Source organism: Aristolochia californica, unplaced genomic scaffold (assembly GCF_029961685.1).
Source record: "Aristolochia californica isolate CCGP_79_NKW_82.1479 unplaced genomic scaffold, dmAriCali1.0.hap1 SCAF_490, whole genome shotgun sequence".
In the NCBI taxonomy this organism is placed as follows: Eukaryota; Viridiplantae; Streptophyta; class Magnoliopsida; order Piperales; family Aristolochiaceae; genus Aristolochia; species Aristolochia californica.
In genome coordinates this window covers 12,456-19,071 of record NW_027182204.1, presented here as the reverse complement: position 1 = coordinate 19,071, position 6,616 = coordinate 12,456, and the positions used below count along the sequence as shown (strand labels likewise).

At 48.9% G+C, this 6,616-nt stretch overlaps 1 non-coding gene across 1 annotated transcript; it reads right to left on the bottom strand.

Annotated features, from left to right (window-relative positions):
• Positions 1–2,015: 2,015 nt before the first annotated feature.
• TRNAG-GCC (transfer RNA glycine (anticodon GCC)) lies at positions 2,016–2,087 on the bottom strand. Its single transcript has one exon. It is a non-coding gene; the product is annotated as a tRNA-Gly (tRNA).
• Between the last annotated feature and the right edge of the window lie 4,529 nt (positions 2,088–6,616).

The following is a 6,616-nucleotide window of genomic DNA, read 5'->3' as shown; positions in this document are numbered from 1 at the left end:
TGGATGACTTCCAGGTCATACTCGGTATGGAATTCTTGCAAACTGCAAAGGTTGTCCCCATGCAATTTCTTGGCTCTATATGCATGATGGGTGAGGAAGCCCCTTGTTCCTGTGTCAAGAAAGGAAAGGAGAAAGAGGGGGTCGAGCTTGTCTCAGCACGTAAGCTAGAAAAAGGCCTGAAACGGGGTCAGGCCACCTATGTGGCAGCCTTCAAAGTGGGGATTGACGGGGCCCGTGCCCAAGGAAGTGCAACAAGTCCTAGAGGAGTTCTAGGATGTTATGCCCCAATCATTGCCCAAAACACTGCCGCCGAGGAGAGCAGTGGACCACAAAATTGAGTTGGAGCCCGGAGCCAAACAACCTGCTCAGGCGGGCTGGTTTGGCGGATTGCCCCTCCCGAGCTGGCAGAGCTTGGGAGACAAGGTCTGCTTGAGGCCGGGTTCATACAGGCATCAAAGGCACCTTATGGGGCCCCGGTCCTCTTTCAAACTAAATAAGCATGATGGAAGCCTCTTATTCGAGTGGGGCTGTGCATCGACTATCGCGCACTCAATAAGATAAGGTTACAAAAAAGCACTTTTACCCAATCCCACAGATTGCAGATCTCTTTGATCAGCTTGGGGGTGCAAGGTCTTTTTCAAAGCTAGACCTCCGATCGGGTTACTATCAGGTGCGCATCGCAGAGGGTGATGAGCCCCCTGTGTTACGAGATATAGTGCATTTGACTTTCTGGTGATGCCCTTTGGGTTGACGAATGCCCCCGCTACCTTTTTTTTGCACCCTCATGAATGAGCTATTCAAATAGTCAGTCTTTGGATAAGAAAGTGGTGGTATACCTCGATGACATTGTCATTATAGCTGTTCTTTGGAAGAGCATGTCGCCCACCTCCGTACCTTTTATGAAGTATTGAGGAAGAACAGCCTTTATGTAAAGGAATTTGATAATCCTTCGCAAGGGGAGATTATGTTCTTGGGACACTGGATCGGGGATGGGCACATTCGCATGGACAAGGAGAAGGTCCGTGCTATCACCGAGTGGGAGGCACCAGTCAAGGTGAATGAGTTACGATCATTCCTTGGTCTCGTAAACTATTCTATTATAGGCGGTTTATATCTGGCACTTCGAGCCGCTCCACTTACGGATCTCTTAAAGAAGGACCGAGCGTGGGTTTGGTCGGAGGAGTGCCAAAGAGCATTCGAAGACCTCAAGCAAGCCGTGAGAAAAGATCCGGGGTGTTGCGACTCCCAGACCACACCCAACCTTTTCAGTCCACAGTGACGCTTCAGACTTTGCTATCGGTGGGGTATTGGTGCAAGAGGGACACCCCGTTGCATATGAGAGTAGAAAGCTTAATGAAACAGAGATGCAGCAGAGGCTGCCTATAAAGGGCCCTATTGTGTAAAGGCGCTTTATAGGCAGGCTTCAAGCCCTCTTCACTGACGCCCGCGGGCACTTGCAGCCCAAAGTCGCAATAGGCGCTTCAAGCCCACTTGCTGCCATGCGCACATGCCCCTCTCGCGCGTCAAGCTCTTAAGCGTCAGGGCTACGCACCTGACGCAATTGGTGCTTATCGCACTCTTGCTATCAGGTAGAAAGCCTCAAGCCTACAATCGCGGCCATAAAGCGCACACGCCATACTAGCGCACAAGCCAGCCTTAGGGCCCCCAAGCTATAAGGCTAGCGCACAAGCCTTAGGGCATAACGCGCACACGCCCGCGTAAGCTAGCGCACAAGCCTACGTAATGGGGGCACTTGACGCCCCTTTACCTTGTTGCAATAGGGCACTCTAAGTGCCCGCTGGCTTTGAGCGAGCGCATCCGCGCTCCGCTCACTGGCTCCACTGCGATTCTCCTCATAAAAGAAAGTCAGAAATCACGGATGGTCTCCGGCCTCAGGCAACATATAACAGTACGGTACACACCAACCCAATCTCGATGAGAAAGAAAAGAAAAAGCCCGGAAAAGAACCGATGACTGACGCACTCTACTCGTTACCACTGAACGACGAAGCCTGGAGCGGAAGGAGGGACTTGAACCCTCAACCTCAGCCTTGGCAAGGCTATGCTCTACCATTAAGCTATTTCCGCCAGCTCCGGTAGTGGCGAAGCACTACTGAGCAATTCACGTTTCACTTGATACGGACTACTTCTGTTTTCCGCCGGACCACACTCTTGATCTCCGATCGAGCTACGAGCACGAGTAGGTAGGCGGCTAGGGGGGCGGCTGGGAAGGAAAGGAGGGGGGACCTTTCTTTTTGCTTCGCGCCAGATGATGATTAGTGGGTCAGGGGAGGTCTGTGTGTGCTCTTTCTCACTATCACTAAAGGGGCGGGCCAGGCTGGGCTGCCTTTTCAATCAATCTCCGGCCGCTCTGTGCCGCTCTTTGTGCGATAAGTAAGGAGTCTTGGTCTCGGCCAAAAAAGGTGAGCGCTTAAGGCATTATTAAGAGTAGGGGGCATCGCACAAGCCTACGTAAGAGGGGAACTTTAATCCCTTGTAGCGAGAGTGCCATAGGGGGCCCCAAGCTATAAGGCTAGCGCACAAGCCCCCAAGCCTACAATAGCAATAGGCGCTTTATAAGCTCTATTGCGACTTTGGGCTTGATACCTGATAGCAAGAGTGCGATAAGCACCAATTGCGTCAGGTGCGTAGCCCAAAGTAGCAAGAGGGCCGTAGGCGCGCAAGGGCGTGTGCGCTAGCAGGCTTCAAGCCTACGCTTTTTGGCCTATTCTTGCTGGGGCGTCATTTCATTCTCGTAACGGGAGTGAGTGCATCGCAAGACCAGACAAGTGGCTCCCTCGCCTCGCAGCGGCGGCATCTGTCTTTTAAGTAAAGTCATTTTAAAAGACGGCTCCTCTTATTCTACGATAATCCAAGCAGCAGCTCCACGAGTCTGCTCGGAACCAGTCGATTCCTGAGCCAGCAAGCCCCAGTGAGCGGAGCGCGGATGCGCTCGCTGCTGCATCTAGCGCACAAGCCTTAGGGCATCGCACACGCCCCTTGTAGTAAGAGGCGCCGTAGGCTCTCTTACTACAAGGGGCTGCGCACCTTGTATACAGAGGAGGCCTATTTGAGCCCTATTGCGTAAAGGGGGCGTGTGCGAGCGCGAGACGGCTTTGAGCGAGCGCATCCGCGCTCCGCTCACTGGCTTCTGAATGCAGAATGTATACAATTGATTGAGGAAACTTGGAATGAAACTCCCAGGAATTTGACCTGCCTACTGCTTTAACCGAAGACTTGTACTAGTAGCAGTAGCAATTCAACAACGACTAAAGGCTCCGCGGATCGAAGGAAATGGCATTACAAAACAAGCAGGAAACACGTGAATGGGAAAGGAAGATTGGAACAAGCAATTGAGAGAGAACCACATGCAGAACACATAGAGGACTATAGTATGTATAGAAGATTGGAAGCTCAGGCAAGTGAGTCGCTGCGCCTACAATCTCGACAGTTGTGGTTAAAAGGTTTTTCTTTTTTCCACGCATCTATTAAGAAACGCAGAATCCACACTTTCATCAATTGAAATGCCCAACAGGCCAGGTTCTGGTTCAGCATGAGGAGATAAGGAAAGAAGTTATGAAATTGTTCTCACACTTATCCATCTTCTCAAGCCAACAGCATATAGCTGCAGTCCATCAATGAAAAAGTCCCCGGGGCACAAACCAAATTCTTCAATCTGGTAACCGGTAGCTGTTCATAGTAAAAAGCTACTGGACCAGATGGATTCCAACTGAACTTCAACTTCGGAAGACAGTGCTGTGCTGGAACATAATTATTAAGGACGACCTCCATCTCCATATGGTAATTGAAGTCGAACAGGAGCAGAGCAAACCAGGTGCAATTCAATCCTTCTTCCTTGCAATGATTCCCAAAAAAGCAAAACCTCACTAGACCGAGGCCCATTGCTATGGGGACTACACTGTATAAGAGAATGACTAAGGTAATTGCCAATAGATTGAAAGACAGGCTGGCCCTATTGCTACAAGGGCGCCTTCCTAATCTCATTTGGATAGGCAGAGATATTGATGATTGTCCCAAGGAGGCTTACCACTCAGCTGATAGATCAGGTGAGCCAGCCATGATCACTAAACTCGCCAAACCCTGCGATAATGTTAATCATAGGTTTCTATATGCTTAAGGAAAATTTGATTTGCAGAGTAGGGTACTCTAGTGTATTTATATACAATGGATAGCACCAATGATCCATGGACGATCTGTGGGGTTCATAAAAGGAACCAAACAAAGGTCTGCGACAAGGCTGTCCCCTCTCTCCATATCTCTACTTACTGGCTGGTTGCAGAGACATGAAATCGACTGCTCAAACATAGCTTCCAAGAGGGAAAACAGCAGGGCATTCAGATCTCTCCAGGAACCATGGCACCACTTATCTCACAGTTTGCAGATGACACTGTAATAATAACAAAGCCAGATAGAGAGACTGTTCGAGGCTTCAAAACTTTATTTAATGTTTTCCTTTAAGCCCCGGGGGGAAAACAAGACTTTTGTATACTTTGGTCATGTTACAAACCCCAGACGACGACGGATACTAAGACAACTGGGATTCAAAGAAGGATTAACAGATGATCTATGGACTGACTTGGCTTGGTCCCATATACCGTCAATCTATAACTAGTTGGAAGGGGCGCAACGAAACCAGGAAAAAATGCAGTCAAAAGGAGTCATTCATGGCTTAGCCTCAGTGGCAGACAACTACTTATTAAACATGTCTTATCGGCTTATACCAATCACATGGCTACCATACTACTGGCACAAATTGGTTTTAGGAAGGCCATCGACAGACTCTGCCGTACTTGTGGAGGGGAAGGAACAAGCAGAGAAAAACGATGAAATAGAATCTTGTCGTTGGTAGCCCAACCCAAGGAAGACGGGGGATTGGGTATACAACCGTTTGGTAATTACAACAGAGCGTTGAACGGCATGGAAATGGCTAGCATAGGATGAAGTTGGATGGAAACTCAAAAAAGAAAAAAGGGCTCTCGGCCGGAATCGCCCCATAGAGTCTCATACACTTATAGCTACGGCTTAGCAGCCTTCGCTTCCCGCCGCCTCGTTCCGTGCGTAAGCACTCCACTCGCTCTATTGAATATGCTCGTTCCTGAACGGAACTCTCTATTTCATATGTTTGTAGCTCGTGGAGTTCTCACAACTATACTCAAAGGGCTATCCTTTAAGGGCTCGTTCCGTGCTTATGAGCGAGTGGAGTCGCACTCCACTCGCTGCCTACTCTACTCGTCACCACGGGGTTCCCATCTACTGATCCCAATGAAACGATTTAAGCTCAACATCTATCTATCTGAAATAGAAGGTTGGGTTCGTTCGATGGGTCAACTAACATACGCATACTAAGAGTTTAATGGATGAAGATGTCCCCCTTCATCAATGAGAGAGACTTGGGGATGAAGATAGAAATCCCTAACATCTCGCTCTCGCCCCTATTCTCTCTTATAGGCCTCTCGGATCAATCGTCGAAAACCTACTGTTTGAGAAAGAGTAAAACGACCCCCTGTCACATTAATCTATTAATGAGAAATTTCATTAAATAGGGCCCTAATTTGTCCCTGCTCGAGAGAATGAAATGTGTCCGAAGTACCTTCATCGAAAAAGTGTTTTGGGGCCTAGCAATGGAAAAAATGTAATGACCGTCAATGCAAGCAATCTCTGAAGGAAGATAGCTCTATCTTCTCTGGGGGAGGAATGAATAGGTAGATCAATAAGTAGAGTGTTACCCGAACCCACTCACTGAACTATTCGCCAGTAGGTATGGGTAGGACTTATTCCGAGGCTCCCGACATACTCCTCAGTCGAGGGTGATTTTGAGTTTTCTTAGTTGTCAGCGAATGAAAGAAAACAAACTCTGCTCTGACTGAAAAAGGAAAAGAAAGATAGCTCAGGAAACAACCTAACGGAATAACTCCTTTGGCAGTATAAAACCAATAAAGCCATTGACAAGGCACTTTCTAACGCCCTCAGGGATAACACCTAAAGCAAAATACCCACAGTGCTCTCAATAAACGTCAGCCCTAAACGCGCGCGGAGCACGATAGAGAGGCCTAGAACGCACTAAAAGGCCTATGCAGAAGGGGACCAGAGGGCGGCGAAAACGCGCGTTTTTAGCCCGTTTAGCGCGGTCGGACCCGTGCTCAAACTCAAGCAAGCTCAAGACCGCTTTCGACGCTCTCAGCGGCCGGAGTCCCTACATACAAAGTGTAGCATTGCTTTCAAGATTTTTTTGGTGTGTGCGCTGGCTGCCCGCGAGCTGCAGAAGTCTAAGAGTGCCCGCGGGAATCCAAGTCAGCCAATCCCCTCAAGGGGGGCTTTCCTCTCAGTCGCCGAGGGCTCGCTACACAGGAACTTGCCAAAGGAAAATACTGTCAAAACTAGACCCCTCCTTACCTTACTCTCTAAAAAAGCCCTAAAAAGCCAAGGGCCAAGTCCCACCAGGCCGGTGCTGCATATGCACGCGACGGACACAAGAAGGCTGATTTCATAAACTAATGAATAATCCTATATTTGCGTGGTTAATGGAGGCACTACCTTACCTTGTAATTAATAATAAAGCAAGGGCTTCAAAGGGCGGCACCCTTTGTCGCCGGGCT